The sequence below is a fragment of the Lissotriton helveticus genome, chromosome 11, assembly GCF_964261635.1.
Source record: "Lissotriton helveticus chromosome 11, aLisHel1.1, whole genome shotgun sequence".
Classification (NCBI taxonomy): Eukaryota; Metazoa; Chordata; class Amphibia; order Caudata; family Salamandridae; genus Lissotriton; species Lissotriton helveticus.
Window position 1 is genome coordinate 530,122,181 of NC_136072.1, and position 22,555 is coordinate 530,144,735.

Genomic DNA, 22,555 nt, shown 5'->3' on the forward strand with positions numbered 1-22,555 from the left:
CCAGATACTCACTGTGATAGACCATGCCCTGGGCTTCCGGTCAGCACAAGATACCATCTATTCGCACATGTAAATCATGCGGCACGGAGTAGAACGAGTAATCCCTATCCGTTGGTTGGTGGGTCCGCCACGCGTCCACCAGGCCCCACGTGCTCTGCCAGTCCTGCCACACCTGCGCTATCTTATGCACCGGCGATTGGGCCAGTGGAGGATGGGAGCGATCCAAGCCCACATCGGCGACCGAGTTGAAATCGCCCCCCAAAAACACCGTACCAGTCAGGAGGGTCGCTAGCTTTCCAGACAGGCGCGAGAAAAAGGCCGGCTGTTCCACATTCGGAGCATACACACTACACAGGACCACATCTCTTCCATCCATACGCCCCTGCACTGCTACAAACCTCCCTTCCGAGACAATCACCGTGGTCAATGGCTGGAAAGTCACACCCGCACGCACCCAGATCAATGCACCGCTCGCATAAGCAGAATATATATGTAGTATAAAACAATTGACCCCGCCATCTGCGCTGCAGTGCGCGGCCTTCAGGAGTGAACAATATGGGTCTCCTGCAGAAAAGCGACCTGAATCCCCCTGCGCACTAGATATGCATGTACCTTATACCGTTTCCTCATGGAGTTCAGCCCCCGTTCGTTCCAGGAAATGCATTTCAATTCAAGGCGGGTCCCCATAGTAGAATACAGCAAGAAACAACTTCTCCCTCCCCAAGATGGCACACTGGCAGCGCCCCAACACCCCAAACTTCCCCAACTAACCCCCCTCCCTCTCTTCCCCAGAACAGGTGCTAAACTGCAGTTACCCATCCAAACCTGATCCCAAAAGCGGGAGCTCTCTGGAAACTACCAGAGTCACACACCTAACGTGAGTATGGGGGGGTGCCTCTACACCTGAACGAGCTAGGTGGTAATAACACCCGACTCCATCAGCGCTCAGCCTCCAAAATAGATCCCCTAGGTCCTCAGCGCCCCGCCCCGGAGGGAATCCCCAACAATCCTCGACAGCAGACCCTCTTTTCTAACACAAATAAACAATAGGAACATGCACCCAACCAGATGACCGTCCCCCCCGGCTCTCAAACCCAACAGGACAACCCAGCGCCAGCCCAGCATCCCCTTACTGTACACAAGCCGGGTAGAGAAGAGTCACTCATCCATGAGGCCATCTGCGGTTCCTGGCGTGACATGCGGCAGGGCCCGACTGTCCGCATCAGAACCCTCAGTTGCTGGGCCCTCTGAACCCTGCTGAGAGCCTGACTCCGCCACAGGATCTACGTCCACTGCACCCGAAATGGCGGAAACCACCTGAAGGGCCGCCCGGCGGTCCAGTTCCGTCTGGGATTGCGATGGTGTCCGAGTAGAAGCCATGCGACCCCTGGGTCGCCGCCTCCGTCGTGGTTTCGGGCTGGCTTCCGCTGCCTTCTCCACCACCTTCTCCGTCGCCATCTCTGCCAGCCTTATATGTCTCCAGCCAACACCAAGTATCCTCAGGTGAGTCAAAAAAGTAAGTTTTACCGTCCACCAATAGTTTCAGCCGTGCAGGGAAGAGGAGAGAGTACCGTATGCCCTCCTCTCGAAGAGTCCTCTTAACTGAGAGGAAAGTGGAGTGACTGCGCTGGACATCATACGAATAGTCAGGATAAATTGACACTGACGCATTATCCACTCGATAAGGGCCCAGTGCTCGCGCTTTCTGCAGAATAACATCCCGGTCTTTAAAATGCAGCAGCCGTGCCACCACAGGTCGGGGAGGGCGACCGGCAGCCGGGTAGGCACTCGGTGGGCTCGCTCCAGTGTATAAAACTGCGATAGTCCCTCAGGAGCCACCACCTTACGCAGCCAGGTCTCCAGGTAGGCAACCATATCGTCCCCCTCAATTTTTTCAGGTAGGCCCACTACCCGGACGTTGTTCCGCCTGTTGCGGCCTTCAGCGTCCTCCGCCGTCTTCTCCAACTGTTGCACCATGCGCAGCAGGTCCCCCATCGCTGCATCAGTCGCCTTATGTGCAGGCTCCAGCACCTCCAAGGTCTATTCTGTGGCCTTAACTCAGTCAGCCAGCTTGCCATGATCCGCCCTCAGCAGGCCCAAGCTCAAGGATACCTGCGTGATGTCGTGATGCAACGCCTCTCTCGTGGCCGTGATGGCTTGGAGGATCTGCTCCAGCTGCTGTTGTTGTAGCCCCGGCGCCTGTGCCCCAGCAGAGTCCTGATCTCCACCGACATCTCCTCTACAGGTTCAGGAGGCGGCACCCCTTTCGTCGCCTTTGGCTTCCCCATGGTCCCACAAGGTTCCCGCACCTCTCGAGACCGGGCAGGCGGTGACCGCACAACGCACACCCAGCCGTGGCAACAAGAGATGCACGTGGTCCGCTCCCCGCTTCAGACCAGGCCAGGGTCACCAGTCCATGGCAGCCGCCGCGCCACTAGGCCGCTGGGTGTTACCGGTGCAAGGCGCGGCCTCCGGTATCCGTCTCCCCCGATGGTGTCTCCGGACCCAAATTGTGAAGGTGCCACTATCGTGGGGCAGCCGTCAGCACTCCATGTAGGCCCGAGGGGGTGTCACCTGCTCTTCAGGTGACCACAATCCGGGGCCGCTCCGCGAGCCCAGGCCTCACCAGCACGGCCCCAGCCAGATCGCGCTCCACGCCGTCGCCGCCCAGCACCAGGCAAAGAGGCTATTGTTCCCACCAGAGATTCCCTCACAAACCCCAACGTGGGGTCCCCGTTTGCAGGAGGGGCAGGGTCCAGGCACGTCCGTGAGGAACCGTCACTACTGTTCGCCACCCAGACCCCGAGCAGGCCGTCAGCAGTCAGGGCCCAGCTCCAAAATCCCAATGGCGGATGAATCCGCAGGTAGCGACGAGCCTCCCGGTCAGGGTCGACCCATGACCACTATGGAAGGGCCCAGGGGTCCACCAGTGAGGCAGGTAGACCCAGCCCCGAGGTCCAGCCGGAACAAGCGTCGGAGAGCACCCTCCCTGACGTTACAGGGCCACAGTGGGGGGCCTCACAGTCCTCCGGGTCCGCTATCAAAGAGGGTGATCGCCGTAGAGAGGCACAGCTGCCCCGCTGCGTCTCCGCCGCCGCCGGCCGCGGCAAAGAAAGTCCGTTCCGGCCGCAAGATGGCCACTCCACCTCTGTGCCGGCCCCCTGTTTACGCAAGGCCGGGGATGAAGCGCCAGAGGTAGGCCCCAACAATATGGCCGACCGGCTGACACCAGGTCCGCAACAGTTTCTGCTCCGGCCGCGGCAGCGGCCCTCGCCGGCTCCCTCCGAATGGCGCAGCGGCGCCCCCGCAGCTTAGGGAGCCCCTCCAGGACCAAGGCGCTACACCCCAGGCAAAATGTCAGGATAAAGCCGGCGAGGCAGGCGCGGAGCTCCGAGCTCAAGCAGCCATGCCCGTCGGTGGTTAAGCCACGCCCCCCCCTGCTAGTCAAAACATATTACCTCTTTTTTTTTTAAACAACGTCTTCCCAAAGCAAACAAAAAACCACAGAACCCCACCCCCAAAACATAAGCCTCAAGAAAAACTGGAAACTAAAGAGAGGGAAAGAACTACATACACCACCAAAGCGAAAAGATAATGTGCATCATCTTAGCTTCCAGGGAACGCGTTTCACACGACTCGACCTATGTGGAACAACATGAGTACTTTGTTCACCAGAAGATGGCAGGGCCAAATTCAGATTGTGTCCCAATTGGTTAGACACCCCTGACACTTTCACCACCTTGCTGGCATTCTACCAATGGCCACCAAGTACCATAAGAGCACCTCCACAAACCTTATCGATACGCACAGGATCACCATACCCTGTGCTTTCTTTTTTAACAAAGTCTGTATTCTTAACACGAACCATGTCGCCAGAGTCGCACAGCAGAACAGGTCTCACAGACTTCTTAAGATCATACCTATTTCTAATTTTCTCTTGGCCCACTTCCAACCTAGACTTCAAAACCCCTTGATCCACCCAGCATGAACTTTTGTCATGAACAGTCTTGAGTAACCAGGCATGATACAAAGCGGACGTGGCATGCGACCTCTGAGAGACACATAAGGTGCAACTTTGGTAAGAGAATGTGGTGTGGTGCGATAAAACCACAACATTGCCTGACCGCAGCCTCCACATCAAAACCGTTGTTCCTCGCCCACTTGATGCATTCCACAACAACCCTATTCATCCTTTCCACCAAACCATTGGTTTGTGGATGAGAACAGAACTCCTCAAATGTTTAATTCCCACATCATCCAGAAACGTTCTCATCTCTTGGTTCACAAATTGCACTCCATTATCAGACACAATCACCTGTGGGAACCCTTCTCTCATAAAAATCTCCTTTAGGAAATTTACAGCAACGCAGTGGGTAACGCACAAAAAACTAACTTCTGGCCATTTACTATGATAATCCATCAAGAAAAACGCAAAACATAAATGGTGAGGAAGAAAATTGAAAGGTCCCACCAAATCTATTCCAACCTTCAACCAAGGCTTATCCGGAAAAGGAATGGGTTGTAACGGTGGTGTGACAACTTGGTACCTCTTTTCAGCCCCAGCACAAACAACTTACTCTTTAACGACTGACTGAATGTCTCTATCCATGGATGGCCACCAGAAGTGTAATCCGACATGCCTCTTGTTCATTGTAGACGCTAAATGCCCATCATGGGCACAGCACACCAGTAGAGGATGAACTCCAGCAGGAGGTACACACCTGCCATCTCTCATAATCACCCCATCTTCAATTGACAAATCCTCAGCAATTTTATAAAACGGTTGGTCTTCAGGAGACACATACCTTTCTGGTCCAACCTTTCACAATGTATTCCTAGACTTTGCACAGCACAGTATCCTCAATCTCCACCTTCTTCCACTCACTCTTGCTACATGCTTTGTTTATGACAGCATCAACATATGCAATGAAACAATCCTCTTTGTCCTCCTCCACATCAATCCCTTCCTCTTCATGGATAGGAAGTCTGGAAAGGAGATCTGCCCTGACATTATCCTTTCCCAGAATGTGTTTGACAACAAAATCGTATTTGAGTAATTTAGTAGTCAGGCGTGCTATGCCTGGTGTGGCTTACTTGAGTCTGTCACCCCCAAGAATCTAGACAAGGGGCTTATGATCCGTTTGTATCACACATTTTCTGCCCCAAACGTAACTCCTGAATTTCTCACACGCCCAATAACATGCCAATAACTCTTTTTAGATCACTGAGTAATTTAGCTCAGGATCACGCAACAATCTGGATGCATAACTAATGGTCATTTCGCCTTTCTCCAGACTCCGAGTCAAAACAGTGCTTAAACCATAATTACTGGCATCTACTGTATGATGCAAGGTACACACAGGTCATAGGCACTAAGGGTTTTAGCATTAATCATCTCCGACTTGACCAGCATGAACGTGTCTTGACAGTTATCGTTCCAATAAAACGGGACATTAGCTCTTAACATACAGAGCCTCCATCTAAGAGGCATATCCGGTATAAAACGTGCATAAAACTTGCACAACCCCAAAAAGCAGCTCATCTTTGTTCCTAGGGCTCGGGCAATCAACCACAGCATTCACCAGACCAGGCCGAGGGCTAACGTCTTTGTATGAGACCATCAGCCAGATTCATCAAGCTGAAAGCGGCTCGCAAAGGGCCAGATTCGCAGAATCTGGCCCTTTGCAAGCGCTATTTTTGCATTTGGGATTCATCATCCCAAATGCAAAAATCGCTATACTAGGAATCGCTATATTGCGAAGAATCGCATTTAAGGAATCTCAATTAGAGATTCCTTAAATGCTATTCATGAACCTTTTTAAAATTGCGAATTCGCAATATGGGGCCGCTATTTACCGCGAAGTGTAACTTCGTGGTAAATAGCGAAAACTTAGAAAAATGCACTTTAGTGCATTTTTCTAAGTTGTATGTTACACACACACATGTCCTTTGGTGCGCAACACCAGTGTACATTTGCATTTCAGGAGTGCTACAGGGTATCCTTTGGACACCCTGGCACCCTTGAAATCGCTTCCTTATTTGCGATTCGCTAATTGCTAATCGCAAATAAGGAATGACTCCCCATTCATTCCTATGGGCCTTGAGGCCCATAGGAATGAATGGGAAAGCCATTCCTTATTTGCGATTAGCAATTAGCGAATCGCAAATAAGGAAGCAGTAGAAATCGCAAAATTAATTGCGATTTCTACATGAATCCCGTTTTGCGAGTCTTTAATAGCGATTCCTTAATAATCGCTATTAAGGACTCGCAAAACTGGACTTTGATTAATCTGGGGGCATATGTCCCAAAAACTCAATTTTTCTCTTCAAGAATTCACACTTTTCTTTTTTAACAACAACACCCTTTTCTTTAAAGGTCCGAAGCACTGCCTTCAAAGATTCCTCATAATCCTGTAAATGTTTAGAGAAGATAAGAACATCATCTTGAAAGATGACAACACCTTTAACACCATATAGAATCTGTTGCATTATGAGTTAAAACACCAATGCAGCCGATGCCAGGCCAAACGGCATCCTGCAAAACTGGTAAGAACCAAATGGGGAATTAAATGTTGTGTAATGGCGACAGTCATCATCCAACAAGAACAAACAGATAGAGTGAGGGATCCCGGGGAGTTTAAAGACCAGGCACAGTTACATACCCCTGAGTACATTCTGAAAACACAAAGTAACTATAGGTCTAGATGACGTGACGGCCCAGAGGGACGCCCGGAGTACCGACGGGCAGAGTGGTGCTCTACCTACCTGAGCCGCAGCCAGGTGAGGCACAGCACCAACGTCCTACCAAGAAGGTATTTGGAGGACTGCTACAGATCCTAGTCATCCAGGTGACACTTATGGATTTTACACACACTGGTGATTCTTAGTTTATTCACAACTATGCAGTAGCGAAGTTTCGGTCCTGAAGAAAGCAGTGGACACCAGGTCCTCATACTGCTGAAACATGTCGACCCTTTCTAACTATATAGTAGCTATTTGGTGAAAACTACCCGAGAAGCATCACTTATTATTTTGGATTATGCTTTAGTTAAGATCAGGTTAGTGGTCAGACCTTCACAATTATTAACTCATCTAGACCCATAGTTACTTTGTGTTTTCAGGACAGTCATCATCCAACACAACTTAGTGATAAGTTGAAGCAAGGTCGATCTTAGAGAACCACTCAGCACCTCTCGATTCCTCCAAAAGGTCGCTAATCTTGGGAAGAGTGTGGGAATCGACTAAAATTTCTTTATTTAGACTTCTTAAATCAATGCACAAACAAATATCTCCATTATGTTTGCGAACAACCACCAAAGGACTCAACCATGAGCTAGATTCTATGGGTTCAATGACCCCACTATTCTGTAATCTGTCCAATTCTTTCTTAAGATATTCCCTGAGACTGTAAGGCACAGATCTACCCTCATGCTTGATAGGGATAGCCTCTTTCTTTACCTTAATTCTGTGTTTGGATCCCACAACCTTACTGAAATAGTTGGAAAACACCTGCGGAAACTCATCTTCCAAACACACAGGAGTTGGAATGTCTTTGATAACCAGAACTTTTTCGCTAGTGTCAGGTCTCAAAACTATACTGAAAAGTCCCTGGTGGTACCACCCAAGAATATTCAGACCTCGTACAGCAACATAGATATTCCGTTGGCTCTTACGCCCCTGATCTCAAGCACGTCTTCAATTAATCCTTCCAACTCAAATCTTCTCCCCTCATAGGACACAGGCGATCTGTCTGGAGGACAAAGTGGCCTATCACTCCATGTATTTTTTAATAATTCATAGGTGATCATAGAAATCCGTGAACCAGAGTCCACCAATAAATTGAGACTCTTGCCTCCCACAAGCACATCAACATAAGGATCCACACAATTATTTGCGTCCCCAGAGACAATGTCACCATCAGTAACAACCACAATCATGTCTTGCAAATCCTTCAGAATTTCATGTTCACTCACTGAATCTTCTTCCATCACACAACTGACCTTGGCTGGCTTAGCCAGGCCAGACTGACACACTTTTGCTAAGTGACCAATTTTACTGCATTCACGACAACTCACACTCCTGGCTGGACAAGCTCTGTTGTCACTTTCATGTGGCGCATAACAACACCTGTAACAAATATTGGATTTTTTAAAGAAAATCTTCTCATACACCTTGTTTTGTTCACGTGAAACACTGCTAGCTGCAACTGCATTTACAGACTCCTTGTTTAAACAGGTCACATTGAGTTGTTTGATGGATAATTGTGCCAATTCGACACTTATCGCAACCCTAATAACAGCCTCCAGACCAGGATTTCCCATTGTTAACAGCTTTTGTTGAATGTGCTTGTCCCAACAGTGAGCGATAAACTGGTCCCTTACTAACTGGTCATGATACTTGCCAAATTGACATTCTGCACAAAGTTTTCTTGAAGCACTTATATATGTGTCAACATTTTTACCATGTAATTGTGCACGTTTAAAAAATGTATGCCTTAGCACAACTAAACTAGGCTTGACATCAAATTGTACAATTAACTTTCTAACTGCTTCCTGGTACTCATCAATAACTTCCCCGTCACCCTACACCACATCAGGAAGATGTTTGAAAGCTTCTCTGCCTTCAAATACCAAGGAGTGTAGCAGCAGGCAATTTTTCCTTTCAGCCCTGAAACGTGACACACCAATTGCTCCAAGGTAAGTCTCAAAAGCATCAAGCCACTGTCTCCACTGAATCTGTGGACTTCATGGACTCTCTAAGAAAGATGGAGGTGGATTAACAGATTGCATAATCCCAGGAAGCTCAACTATGTAGAATGCAAAGGTAATAGTGCAACCCACAGCCATGTGCCCTTACCAGATTTACACAACAGAGCTTACATAGCCAGAAATGCAACTTAAAAGAAATACAAAAATAGAGTTCAGACTGGTGTGACCATCACCGCAGTAAAGTGATGCGCAAGAATGTACGTCGTGACATCCAAAGTAAACTGACTTAGGTGGGCATATTGCCGATCTTGGTCTGTGGCATGCCAAACACTCACCTGATGTGCGTGTCACCGCAGTGTATGCTGCTGGTGTAAAGTGCTTGTGACAAGATAAGTCGACAAATCTTGCTGATTGGAACAACCAGGGAAAATCGGTGTTCGCACCACACAGCTCTGCAATGTTGATTCCAGGAATCGAGTGAAGCAGACATGTGCACCAATGCTGAATCAAATTCCGGAAACTGGTGCACTGAATCACCTTATATGCAATGCACACACCATACACTTCACCTTTAAACTCCCAAAAGAATAGTGGAACAGACACTACCATCGGCTGTGTTGCGCTTTACCATGAGCTGCTGACAATCACGTATGACAGCCACAGTGTCTGTTTGCAAGTGACCTAGATGTAAATGCCAGAAACCGGTCCTCGGTAGCTTGTTTCCGGTCCAGGGAAGGCATGGCTTGGCAGTTCGGGCTGGACTGTTACCATGAGGCACAGGGTCAGACTGATTTGCATATGGCCATGTCTGAACTGGGGTGGCAGAGAGGGCTAAAGAACGGTGATGGATTAAACCCAGATCTGTTGACTGGGTGTGAGTGTTTGATTGGTTCAGATGCTCCGTCGATCACCACCCCCTTTTGTACCACTAGATGTACAAACGGCACAGTGTCTGCGTGCGTTTGAAATCAGTTGCGCAAGATGTCCGTGGCACTGCTCCAGCAATAAAACCACTTGTGCTGCACCAGACACTTTCCGCCAGATCACATATTGTGAAGCAAACTTCCGACTCCACATCGACCGGCTCGGTCACGTCTTGAGTGACATAGTCTTTTCAGCCTCGTGCCTCATCAAAGTAAATTTTGTGAAAAATACTTCAGTCTTCATATCCAAAGAGTTGCTTACGTCTTGAAAGACAGCGTCTTTTCTACTTCGTGTACAATCCAAGCAAAATAATGCTGCGGTGGCTCGCCCAGTCATCGCCAAAGCTATGTTGTGCTTTCTGCTCCAAACAAGACAGGAAATGGTGAGTGGTTTTCTTCATTAAGTTTATTCTGGTTTCAACTAGCCACCGCTGCCCCCACATGACTGGAGAGCTCCACCTGTCAAAGGTGGAACTCTCATGCTCATGAGCCGCTATGGCAACATCACAGGGATTCCAAAGATTGTAATGAACAAACCTTGCTAGCCACAACACTTTCCTTTTAATTTGATGTAAGTAAAATGTACTGAATTGGGTAGTGAGTTCATTGAGTGTAATTATTTGCAACAAACTATCTCTGACTTCCGAAACCTCTACTATCTCACCAATTACGCTTTGACTGAAATAGTACCTAAAGTTCTGGAAACCAAAAGCCAGCCGCAGTACTCATGATAGATACTGTCCAGTGACAAATAACACACAAAGATCCCAGAAAAATGGTTTCCAGTTTGGCATCTTTTATAGATTCAGATGGTTTGCATTATCCTGCTAGGCACCAAGTGGTTGATAATCAAATCGTTTTTAAATTGAGTTACCATAGAAATTGTGATAACAAGATCAGTGGTAATTCTGCGAATTGGTGATGGTGTGCCTGAAGGCTCCACCTGATCCTTTCTAAGGCTACCCTCCCACCACCACTTATACTACCTGATAGCACTACCCCCATAGTTATAATGCTCCTGGTATCGCACATTCTGGGCGACAAAGTTACCAGGCAATTCTCTGGGTCATTAATAATGCACCCATTGGAGTCCAGTTATCTACACGTCTGTACTTAATTTTTCAGAAGAACTGCAAGTTCCCCTTGTATTTTGATGGTTTTCCCATCAGCACCAACATCTAAAGAGAGTATAAAACATGAGATCTGGCTCCATACGAAATAAAAACAATTGTAACATGAATAGTTAACACAGATCAAAAGCAGTCAGGAAAGACAGACCCTAGTAGGAGAGTTCAAAGTTCGGCTCTGTAAAAGACATAAGGTAGAGCATATCAAACACCAGAAAGAATGAAACTCCTTGTTGAAAAAGAGCAAAATTATGATTTTGCTGATAATGAAGGTAGCTTGTAAAGGGCACTATCACCCAATGGGAGTATCCTGTGGCTCACTAGTAAATAAATCAGCTGGGGAAACATAGTTAAAAAGCAACATAAAAAAAGGATGTGCAAAGTCAAATGATCATTAGTTAAGAGAAGTGATGGTTGAAGAGCATTTGAGGCTTTAGAGGCGAGGAAAGAAAAGACGTGCCTGCTCAGATGAGTGTCTTGAATTTCAGGAATGATGAGCAGTCATTGAGAGGAAGATCAGAATGGCTGACTATTCTTATAATGTTAAAATCTTAGTCGAAAATATCCAGAACTGAGCAACGCAAGGCCCAATGAATCAGGCAGAAGGCTCTTGAACTTACTTCTGCTGGGACCTGATAGCCAGGGCGTAGAAGGATAATAAGCGAGTAGGTGAAAACGAAGTAGGACTTGACAGATGACCCGGAATGAGATCAGGCTCCTAAATAAGAAGTAACAACTCAAACATTGGAGGAGAACCAAAGTAAAAGGGCACGGAGCTGAATATGTTTAGATAGGTAAGAAGGTGCAACGTTATCAAGGCGTTCAAAACGAAACACGCCAAACTACACTAAACACAGAGATGAAAGGTTTACAAAAGTACAGTAGTGAAATCTACACAACTTCAAGGTTCGACAGATGTTTGAAGTACAAGAACAGGCAAGGAAAGTTTTGATCTTGTAGAAGAGGCTTTCTTGGTACTATGCCAGCTACTCTACTAAGGAGAAGCAAGGGTTAAGTCATCCAGCTTGGGGTGAGATAATCCTCCATATGCAGCTGAAGCTTGCTTCCATCTTTGATCATAAACTAGGAGCAAATGTGATATAGGAGATAGAGGCGCAGGTCTGAGAAGAGGGAGGTGCACAGAAATGATACAGTGAAAGAATTGCAGGAAGAAAATAATTTCCTATGGGAGGTGGGGGATGCCAGGGTATGGGAAATGGCATTCTGGAATTCAATTCAATTTAATTCAATTAGCTTTATTCGGTTAAAGTGTAGCAACCATAAAAGCAAAGGTACATACACAGATAATAAAATCCAAATTCATTAAAGGCAGCAAAAATTCAATCACAGTTCATAATTACATTAAAACATCATACTTTTTCTAGCATGAATTGATCTTAAAATACATGTTGCAACATAAAAACAAATCTCAGGCTCACTTAGTGTAAACAATAGACTCATAGCAGCATTGGTGGTTTTGGCGTTATATTTCTTAAACAATGGTTTTAAATAGACAATTCTAAAATTCAAGTGCAAGTCGCATGAAAATAGAAAGTGCAAAGTGATCTGTTTAGTTTGCCCATCACATGGACACGGGGAGACTGGTCGCTGTTTCATTATGGGGAACACAACTAAGTGGTGAACAACACCTAGTCTCATTCTTGTTAAAACAAAGCGGTGTGAGGGTCTCGTGACTAGTGTTAGATAGCTTCGAAAGCCATTGATATCTATATGCAAGTGGTAAAGCTGATAGGTGGTTTGCTTCCCTACTGTTCTCATCCAGCACTCCTTGTTATGGTACATGAAAGTATTCTTTATCTCCTGTTTAGACAACCCTGTTACGTCATTGGATTTTCCAGGGTCATCAGATTGAATAGATCTCTAAAAGCATTACCTATATATTTAAGCCAGGAGATCTTAAAACAATTGTCCAATCGCAGGCAGTCCTTGATAATTGATTTAGTAAATATAGTCTCCTCTTTTGACCATATTGATCTCAAGAGCAGTATGGGTCTCAGAGCAATCAAGTCTGACAGGTAATTGAGCCCCACTTTGCAATGAATTAGTTCAGAGGATGCTGAAGCAGGCAGACATAGGAGCTTTTTTTTAAAAGGAATTTTCCTCTATTTGCAATTCTTGGCTGGAATGGTGACCCCAAATCCCTGCGCCATATAGTGCAACAGAGGCGCATCTAGCTTTATAAATATAAGTCATGTCTTTGATGCGGCAATCCCCCAATTCTGGAATTAATGGTGAAGGACAGGATGAAAAAGTGATATGCTTATCAGGTCCCTTAGACCACTGCCTGCTCTTACAAAAAGAAATGTAAATATTTCATTTGATTTGTTGAAAAGCATCTGGTTTTCATTTGAGATAAACGGGTTGCCTTTAAAAAACAAATGCTTTATTAAAAAGCAATCACTGACATGGTGATCTGCTGCCCCAGCAGGCCACAATCCCTGTGATGGCTGCAGTTCCTAGCGGGTCGCTAACTGCAACCTACTTTCTTAATATTCATGATGTGGGTCGATTTGAAACCCATTAGGAATCGCTACTTTAGATTTGTACATTTTTTTACATTAGGAATTATGATTTCCTAATTGTGATTTGGTAGGAATTGCACTCATGAAATGGCAATTCCGACTTTCTATACATATTTCACTATCCTATGTGCAAATAGGTTGGTTTGGAAAATTCAGATTCGAAGTGGGCTGCAATCATGATGTATGTAGCAAATGACGACTCATTTGATTGGAGGTAATCACAGGGATCTTCATGAGGCTAATTTCTTCCTTTAATTGCGTTTTTAATCAAATGCTTGAATACGTGCCATTTTTGAAAGCCTTCAGCTGTACAAGTAAAATTAGTATGTGTTATCCCAGTCTGTGGAAGAAATCTCTGACCTGTTTGAAGCAGGAATTTTGCTTGCATAAAGATTAGAAATGCATGGGCCTAGTATACACCCTTGCTTAATCTGTTTTTATATGAATTACCTTTTTACACAAATGGCATATGTAACTCATGTTTAAGGTTTGAAAGGAACCAGTGCTTTAAGTGGGATGACAAAAGTGGGGGAGCCTCTATTGGGATGTGGCCTAAGAAGCCTAATTAAAGAAATATGTATTAGAGGCTTTGCCAATTCAGCTAAACCCATGATATAATATGATGTGGACTAGAATTGTATGCTTTGTAACCTTATATATAGAATTATGCCTTAAAGAGACAATATGACAATAAACAGCTTCCATAGTACCCTTATACGGGATTACCAAAATATCAAGTAGGTCCTTTTAAAAAGTTTACCATTATTAAGTTCATAATTCTATGCATGGGTAGTTCAGCCAGTCTAGGAATTTTCTTTGAATTCTCTGGCTTGTAGTCCAATTTTTATAATGCATCCAGCATGCAACAAACAGTACCTGGATTGGATGAGCTACTCAAACATGGAACTGGGTAACTTGAGAGCTGTGGTAAATTTAGAGAAGGAAAAGCATACACATTATGAAGTTTACTGTTTGGTTTGCTGGTCACATGCCCTCAAAAACTGATAGTTTTAAGGAAGGTGGCTTTAGGGCAAAGCACAGGCATGTACTCATATGAACCATTATTATTGAATCAAAAAATGTGTTTTGTGAACCGATTTTATAAGAGTGCAATGCGCATTGATTCACCTTCATCCTATTTCCAAACCCAGAAGAGAAAAGTGATTGCCAGCTGCATACGATACGATATTGACTCATACCTAAAGTGAACATCCAAATGTTTCAAACATGGATTTCAAACTGTGAAAAACGCAACAAGTTTCTCTGCACAGATATTGAGTGTGACTCTTCTAAAGAGAAACTGTACCAGTTGAGGCTGAAATGGAAATGAAACAGAGCAGACAATTTGTGAATCAAAGAGAGTTGTGAGAAATATAATAAAATGATGGACATTTTTTTAATCGTGTGCAGCTTGCTCTTCCAGGAGGTCTGTTAAATACCTTCCCAAACCTGTTTGCTGCTTAGCTATTAAAAAACACTGCCTTGTCCAGATCCGCACTGCACAGAGCCCAAGCACAATTGCCTTATCTTTGCAGCTGGTGCGATGACTAGGCTTAGTGTGGGTGCTGGGATGGAGAAGTAGCCGGCATAGTAATAGACATGCACCCCCGAGTGCCCAACTGTACTGTTGTCTGGATCCCTAATGCTGATTTTTGTTGTCATAGCCAAACACAGATCATGCGGGTGTGCCATGACACGCCCATCTCGTGGATTGCCCTTGTTAGACTGGGAGTGGTGCCCAAAGTGCTACCCTTATAGTGGTGGAAGGCGAATGGCTTCACCAGGAGTTAAACAGATCGGTATTGGCAGCATACCATGTAATGATCAATAGGAGTAGAGAGCTCATTTTTAACCTGTGTCAAAGCAGCGAGATCTACAGACTCACTCACCTTTTTAAGGTTCAGCTGCTATGTGCTACCCTTGGCCTACATCAGTTAGATATGAAGTGCTGTGTAGTGCAGTACTGGTGACTGCACTGGCTGTATGTGTGCCTGCGAAGGGTATAGTTAAGAGTTAGAGCAGTACTGTGCAGTGCATGCATGGTGAGTGCATGTACTGTGCATATTTGTGCCTGCAAGAAGTACCTCACATGAGAGATATAGAGCTTTGAAGTGTGTCAATGGATAGTGCATGTACTGGGTGTATGTGAACCTGCGAGAAGTACAATATATGAAAGGTGTAGTGTTATGTTATTTAGATTTGTATGGTGCAGCTTATCACCCATGTGAGTATCCAGGACCACCAAAAAAGCGTAGGTCTTGTGGTGCTCCTAGTTGAACATCCAGGTTTTCAGCTTCTTGTGGAATTTGAGAAGTGGCGTGGTGGTCCTCATGTGTAGAGGCAGTTCATCCCAGCTTTTGGCTAGGATGAAGGAGAAAGCGCAACCTTCTTTCCAGCTTCTGCAGATGCCGGATATTTGTGTGAGGGAGAGAGAGGTGGGGCATTGATGCCTGCACTGTTGGTAGAGTTGCAGTCAACCGTTGAGGGAGGCTGGTCCTGTGTTGTGGAGGGTTTTGTTGGCATAGATAAGAAGCTTAAATGTTCAGCATTTCAGAATGGGAAACTAGTGCAGTTCTGCAAGGTAGGGCATGATGTGTGTGATTCTGGGGATGTCTAGGATGAATCTGGTGGTGGCGTTCATGATGGTTTGTAGTCTCTGAGTGAATCAAAGCTTAATTTGAGGCAGTGGTTTCTGGTGCTCAGCACCGGCACATAATTGGTTTCCGGTGCTCACCAGCGGTACTTAATTGTCAACAATGTACTTACGACAGTCTGCCCATCTAATTTAGAGATGAGCAGAACAACCGTTGTTTATGAATACAATATACATAAAAAATTACAAATATCTGCCTCCCCAGTCCTTTCTTTGAGCTTTGGGGACCTCGAATAATCAGCACTGTCGTACTTTCAGGTGAGAGAGATGGTTAGTAGTTGTTTTGGCAGCGATTAAAGGGGCGATGGGTGGTGCAAGCTGCAGTGGCCTCCTGCTCAGGGCCCTGGCACTTATTTTTTTAAAAATCAAGCACTGGCATGAATTGGCTGGAGATGCTGACATGTAGCATGTTGCCTTAGTCAAATATGCTGGTGATGAAGGCCTGGGTGACCATGTGTGTAGTATGCATTGGTAGCCGCTTGAAGATTTTGCGAAGCATTCTGAGGATTTGGAAGCAGGATGCAGTCACGGTGTTGACTTGTTTGTTCATCTAGAGCTTGTCATCAACGATGATGCCAAGGTTTCTGGCATGGTTTGTGGGGGGTGGCCATCAGATCCAGGACGGGTTACCACCAGGAAGAGTCCCAGGGGGAGTTCTTCTTTCTAAAAATCAGGATCTCCATTTTATACGTGTTGAGTATGAGGCAGTTCTCTCGCATCCAATTTGCTACGTTGGACATGCAGGCGGTAAAATTGTTTGTGTCGGTGAAGGAAAGCATGAGTTGAATGTAATCGTCGTAGAAGACTATGTTGAAGTTGTGGGTTCTGATGACGTTATTTTAGTTTTGTGCAGCACGGGCAAAGGGAAAGTGTGTGCTGACTGTATGTGTGCCTGCAAGTGAGACTATACAGAAAGGCTACAGTACTGAACAGTGAGAGCAGAGTGAACGGGTGTGCTGAATGTATGTGTACCTGGGGTGGCACAATGCATGGATGTAACAGTGCAACAGTGTAATACATGAGTGCAAGTGTGCCTGTAATGGGAAGCCCAGGTCTACTAGGGGAAGAAATACTAGTGGAGGTTGAGTAATCTCCACAGACAAATTTGTGTATTGCTGAATTCCTCCGAGCTGGATGGGACACACTGGAGAAGATAAAGAGAGGCTCTTCCTGTACACTTTAAAGGGTATTCTTTTATTTAGTGAGAGATTACAAGGAAGGGGTCCGGACACAGATCAATTAGACAATGGGACTGATAAGGGAATCATAAAGAGTAGAGCTGGGAGCCTGCAATTTCAATTTACCTTTTAATGCACATATCACTGTGGCTGACATTCTGAACTCTACACACTCCCTTGGCTTTTGTTGTGGAACTTTCAGCTTTGAAGTTTCTGTTTGCTGTGACAGACAACTTTTCATGAGGAAGAAAGAGAAGAGAAGTGTACAATTCAAAAGAAACAGAACCCCAACCTAAAACCTCAAAGACCCAGACTCATAATCACATTTGGTGTCTGGAAATAGACTATAAGAAGTGGAGGTTAAGACCCCCAAATTGTTCATCTGCCAAGCAGCCAGACTGGCTGTGTGAGTAGGGGAAGCTCTGTAAGGCTTCTGCCTGTGACCAGGTCGGGTGCCAAGGCCTGATAGTCTCCCTGCTGGGTGAGAGGACATCACCCAGTGCCAACGCCTGCCCTGCATGCCAAGACCAGTGTGCCCTGTAAGGGATTGAGGCCCAGTGAGGAGCCCGGTCGAGAGGACTCCTGGTGCAAGGTGTGAGAAGACGGTTGCTGCACCAATCAAGTGATTGCCCGTTTCCACATCTAAGATGGCGACCCCTGTATGTCAGAAGAAAGCCGCTGTGAAGAAAGCTATGAGTTGAGTGGCATGTGCAGAGAGTACAGCCTACACAGCATCATTGCGGTGACCCTATGTGCCAGGAGTGGCTGCCTTAGACGTTATTGCTACCAATGAGGGCCAAAGCCTGTGTGGGACCTTAGCAGTGATCCTGTATGCCAGAAGGTGATGGTGCTTTGGTACAGACTGCTATGTATGAGGGGCAGCGCCTTATTAGGGAGTGTTGCGGCAACCCTTTATGCCAGGAGGAGCTGTGGGTATTTAATGTGCTGTGGGGAAAACTGTAACGTAGTGTAGAAATGGGTCAAAGGTACAATCGAGAATTGCACCCAAATGCCCCACACAGATCTGGAGCATCTGAATCAACCCTCTTGCCTCGTTGCAGAGCTCAGAACTTACCATGTAGGAGGAGCACCAGTGTCTCGCCAATCGCTTTTGGAGCTGGCAGTGTAAGCTCATGGAGAGCCTGTGCTCTCCAGTTGCTGCTCGCCTCCCACGTACAAACCGACTGACCAAGACTGGAGCCTTATGCGTGCCCAGGGACAGGGCACTCACTGAGAAGCAGCACAAGGCCTCACTGCTGGAGCTGACAAGATCAGTTATGAGCCTACCGGGCTCCCCGGTGGAACTCCCTGCAAAGGGTGCTGCAGCGCCAAATACACTTTCGACTACTTTCTATGAGCCAGAGTGGACTATTGAAGAACTACTAGTGAGCATTCCCTGGATGCAGCCAGAGATGAACAGGGAATAAACCTGACCACATTATGAGGAGCGGGTGGGACAGGGATTTGCCAATGAAACGCTAGAGCCCCTACCTCAAGTGAAATTGTTGTATTGCTTAGGAATGTTGTAATCTTTCTCTGAATGCGTAGAGTAAGAAAGAAAATACTTCCTTTTATTATAAACTTAAGTATTTGACTGGACATTAGTTTATTGATAATCCTGTGTGCTCTTTGAGTTATGAGTTGTGTTCACTAATCTGTTTCTACACAATCTGCCAATAAACTCCCCCCAACCCCAGTGGAAGCCTTTAACTACTTGTCCACAGCAACAACTGAGAGTTAAGAGCAGAACTGGTACATAGTACATGGTACAGTTGTTCAGGTTCCATAGTAGGCTGGACCCTGGGACATCAGAAGTAAAAGGCCTCAACCAACATGGGGGTGGGGCCAGGAACTTCTGTGTGCCAAGTGGTCCTTTTAAAGGCATTCTGACAGTGGGTTTTACTAGATCTGGTATCTACCAAAGCCTGACTGGCCACACCGGGCACTGGGCATTTATCCTGGAGGCGGTTTATAAGCAGTGCAGCCATTTTTTATTTATTTTATTTAACTTTGAAAGTTTTATATAGCGCTAGCTTAACCCGTAGGTATCAAAGCACTTTACATACATCCTGTAAAAAGAACAGATGATAATCGCATTACATAGTAGGCAGGCAGTAAGGAAGCAAACCAAGGATAAAAAAAAATACAGCATGAATAATTAGGTGGTTAACACAGTCCGGTCACCAACTATCCTTGTATGTCAAGAGAGAGGAGTACACTCGGATATTGAAGACTATTCAATACAATTCAAATGATCTTTATTCGGATTTTTAGTACATCCATAAAAGTACATACAGAATGAAAATATATTTAAAACAGATTAAAAACATATATAAAAGATTAAAAAGATTAAAAAACTGATTATCCAATTGGGTTTAGGCAGCACATATATCATAAAGTGCGATGTACATAATATAAAGTGCAAAATACATAAAGAAGGGAGGAACATTAATCTATAGGAATCCATAATCACAATGTTCAATTTATATACTCCCGAAGTGATCGTTTGTATCGAGGCACAAATACAATTAAATCTATAGTCAATTTGCAACAAAATGATAGGGTACAAAAAAATGCATAAAAGTAACTTACTACTGTTATCCATTATCCATGTTCCATGCTTGCCCTCGATCTCACACAAACTTTTACAAAGCAGCTCACAGTATATATAACATCATCAGTGTGCAGCATTTGCAAAAATTTTAATGCGAGATTGAAGTCTCTAATGTTATATTTATGAAGAATCTGCCTTAAATATTTACAGGTATACAATTTGTAGTGGCCACAGAAGAAGAGATAGTGCAATAAACTTTGTTTTCCGCCATAAGGGCAGGGACAATCCAACTCTTCTAATTTTTTGTTATAGCCAAGGGGGAAGCTGAGCAAATTAACTATGCTTCCATCCCAAAACCTAAATAAAAGGCTCCGGTTCCACTTTCCTATTGGTATTGACAAATATCTGTAAAAATTATTCAAATTATCACTACCTGAGTCAATAATGCGCAGATATCTAATAACAACAGGTTTAGAAGATTCAGATCTCATTCGTTCCTCTTTATATGAGTCAAGCAATGCCCGTTTAATACTATTCTTATGAGCGGGTACAATAGAATTAGGTGAGCTAAATAAAGAACCTTGACCCACGCTCTGCAGGCTATTCTTGACTGCATTTAACCAAGGTATGTGATAGAATCTATCACTTAACAAACAGTCAGATATTATACTGCGCGTTAAGGATGCTGCTGGGTTTAACCATATTTTGATCCAGAAAAGAGCAGGCCTGGACCTAATAAAATCAACAATATATGGCAGCCTCAGTTCATTGTGACAAGTAAATGTAGGGGCACAGAGAACTCTCCCCAACACCCTCCTACAAAATCTATTTTCCTCCGACTGGAAAGCCGTGCTGTTACAGTAACCCCACACTTCTGCTCCATATGTCCCAGTTGGCTGGCATTGAGTACGATAAATGTTGAGCAGGGGTGTAACAACATCAGCCAGTTTGGGTTGGCGGAGAGATAAAATTGAATTAATTGACTTGCCAATTTTATTTCTCGCATAGGCAACATGTGGCTGCCATGAGCCTGAGTTGGAGAATAACAACCCTAGAAGACTAGGTTAGTTGACGTTGGTCAGGAAAGTATTTATTAAGGAGATGGAGTTTAATGTCCCTTTCGAAACAGGAGAAGGAGGGGTTGCATCTGAGGGCTCGAGGGAGAGCGTTCCACATCCTGGGAGCGTTGCCAGAAAACGCTCGGTATTGTGTGGTTTTCTTTTTCAGTTTAGGAGGAATAAGAAGGAGGAGTGAGTTGGAGCTTCTCAGAGTTCTGGATTGACCTGCCCTTCCAAGTTTTTTAAAAGAACTGCAGAATTTCTTGTATTTCCAATAGTTTTGAGGCAACAAAATTAATGCCAAGATAACTCTGGTGATTACTGTACCTGCTGGGGAGAGATCAGAGTTTTGTCAAGTGGCAGTTTTGACTCATCTAAGGTAGTGCAGATGGTTAATATGCCCGCTGCAAAGAGTGTGCTATGCAGATCACAGAACAGTATTTTATTTGCATAGCTCAGTGGGTTACTGCTTTTGTCATAGAGATCATTTTGTTATTGTGCATTTCATAAATTACAATCCTAGTCTTGGTTAGAAAACTATGTTATTTTGTCCCAGTCTTCCATTATCCAAATTATGCGAGAAAGGAGTTGTTTGGGTAGAAATACATTCTTATTAGAAATGTCAACCCTAACCACTGTGTTATGTTCTGAATCCTGAGTTTGTGCTTCTCCAGGACAAGGACTCTTAAACAATGCCTACTAGTATAGATGACATGTGACTCCTACACCTTGTAGTCCCTTTTGTGTTATGTAATATTTTCTATACACTGATTTACATATATAAGATTAATTGTTTCTGTATGTGTGTGATTTATAATGTTTCGACACCCTACACTGGTGTGAAAAACACTATAAAACAAACTAAATACATGTGAGAGAGGTGCTATGGAGAGATGAGCGGCACTGTTGGAGGGTGATAGCGAGGAGCTCCAATAAGGATTGCTGTACCCTGGTGCACTGTAAGGTCTTCTTTACTATGCTTTAAAAACTGATGCAGTTGAATATATAATTAAAAATGGGTAGTAGATTGTGCCATCTTTTCAATTTTTCCCCAATTTTGTTTTGGGGAACGCCCCAGAGCCCCATATAGTTGTCAGGCTCACTATGAACCGTATGAGAGCTGGTCTGACAACATTTGCCAGGGCTGCTTTGCATTCCCAGTCTGGCCCTGTTATCTACCTGCTACCCGATGTTACAGCAAACGTCCTTAGCTAAAACATTTAGGCTGCACTTTTAATTAGTAGCAATGAAGATAAGTCTAAAGAACACTAGCCCAAAAGGGGCATGTCTGGATTTCCATTTTACAAAAGCGACGGTGCTGGGCTTCGACAGGTCCCTACCCACTTAAAGTCCTTGAAAGCACTCTTCTTTCCATGGACGGATCCTCCACCAAGGCAGAGGAGTGTCGCCCCACTGCTCTTAGAGCAGGAGAAAGGAAAAATAAAATGATAATAACCCTGTTATTATAATTTAATTTTCACTTCGAGGCTAGGTTAGGGAGGGACTGGGGTCACAGGGGAAGGAGTGGTTTGCACTCCCTAAGTACTCATGACTGTTTGGCCGGCCCTCTTCGGCCAGCCAAATAGTTATGCTCACTTTGCATGTTCCCCACCAGGCTGCATTACACGGCCTGGTGAGGAAAATGCGTAGGCTCCCATTCCCCGTCTGAGCGCCGAACCACGGCGCTCAGACCAATCACAACACTGCATTTCAGCCTTGTGATTGGCTTAAGGGAGGGAGTCTGTGTGGTTCCTGCTTCGGTCAAAGCTGAGGAGAAGGCGGTGTGGGAGAGGACCGAATCAGAGAGGAGA

At 45.2% G+C, this 22,555-nt stretch overlaps 1 protein-coding gene across 3 annotated transcripts in view; it reads right to left on the minus strand.

The window, feature by feature from the left end:
- Nucleotides 1-22,555, minus strand: part of LOC144790632 (uncharacterized) — a 490,677-nt gene that overhangs the window by 183,829 nt on the left and 284,293 nt on the right. The window lies entirely within an intron of this gene.